Below are 1733 nucleotides of genomic sequence, written 5' to 3'. Positions count from 1 at the left end.
ACTATTACATTTTTTTGTATTACTTGGTTTCATATCACTGCTTTTCTCATCGTGCTACATACACAGTTTTTTGGCGAATCCAAACTCCAACGTTCTTCAGGGCCCGTGGCATGAATGATAAAGTACTTGGTAAAATTCAGTTGTAATGTTACACTATTCTGGAAGTAGAAAGTTCAATCCTCACTGCGAACGACATTCAAAATACAACTTATGATCCCTCCTGGTCACATCTGACGGAATGAGAGTATGCTTCTCCTGATAATTAAATACAGGTTTTTGTACGGAATACTGTGTAGATTCCCGAGTTTGACGGAAGGATTCTTTAGTTTGTTAGAAAGATTCCCGATTTCGAAAAGATACACCTGAAGAAGACCACTAAGAAGTTGTAAACTGTGTAAATAGCACGATGAGTAAAGATGGAAACAATAGTCCGATAAATGCAAAGAATACGAATTCTATATCCTCATCTTTATAGTGTTTTCACCACGTTTCAGTCAACTATTCCTCTGACCTTCTTCAGGGCGTTACTCGTGAGGAGATTGGAATGCTGAGTCACTTAACTTAATCCTATGTAATCACCGCCTACCATTGTTGTTGCTGTGTAACCACATTCTCTTGCGCAGTGGATGGAGGCGTTGAAACTCTGCGGTTTCATGTAGGCATTTTGTGAAGATAGCCGTTTCAGACTTACCCAAACCATGCCAGAGGATTAGGTGGCCAAAGATTTAATGAAACAACAACATCTATGAAAGGCTTTAATTACTGAACATGCGGTTAAAAGACTAAGCATTTCTATTTCGTTGCGGTTAACAACCAAAGAAATAGTTAGACGAAACCTGGCGGAGACAACATCTTTGAAGATTATTGTAGCAGTCCTCAAGCAAATAAATAAATAAATAAATATCTAAAAAGTTTTTCATAGAAGATATTCTATACTAAATCCTCATCTCAAAAAAGCAGAAATGTTTCCTTTATTTTTTTCTGTGTGTTACTGGAATGACCTATGCTATGATTTACTGAAGTGATGTTTAACTTTTGTGATGTACATTGAAAAAAGAGGTTTATACAGACCAAACAAAGCATATTTCATTGAAACATAAGAGGCTACCGCTAATTGCGGCATATATATAGGAACATGCTACGTAGGGAGCTATTCAGCGACATCTTGTTCACACTTCATTTAAAGTTCTGTATTTTGATACAGTTGGGAAAATAGAGTAGTAAGCCTACTTAAAAGCAGAGCAGCACGAGTAAATTGCAGTTTAGGTAGATATTTTTTCTTAAACCAAAGGTAAAAGAAATTTAACAAGTTCGTTTTTTTAATTTTATTCTGCCTATTACAAGGATCAGTTATGCTATGGTTAATTAAGGTGGAATTTATCTATGGGAACGCACACGTGTAAAACAAATAATTCCAAACTGCCATTGAAACATAAGGGCAACGATCTCTCTTTAGACTATAAAGACAATAAATACGCCTTTAAATGTTTTGTTTATTTTGAAGCAAAAGTTGCACACTATTCCACCACACCTATTCTGAATCAACACTACTTTATTCCTGTAGCAAGAGGAACTCTATTATAATTGGAAACTATGCTGAGATATACAGAGAGGACATAAAGGTATGCACGATTTGTCATCCATTTTAGTACTGGGAACTCAATGGCATTAAACTTTGGTAATCTAACGCAGTGTTGTATCAAAGTTATTGCATCATTATGGCATACAAGAGT

This window comes from Euprymna scolopes, chromosome 17, assembly GCF_053919585.1.
Source record: "Euprymna scolopes isolate OS-2025 chromosome 17, ASM5391958v1, whole genome shotgun sequence".
In the NCBI taxonomy this organism is placed as follows: Eukaryota; Metazoa; Mollusca; class Cephalopoda; order Sepiida; family Sepiolidae; genus Euprymna; species Euprymna scolopes.
The sequence above is the reverse complement of the archived record's forward strand: the minus strand, read 5'-3'. Positions refer to the sequence as shown.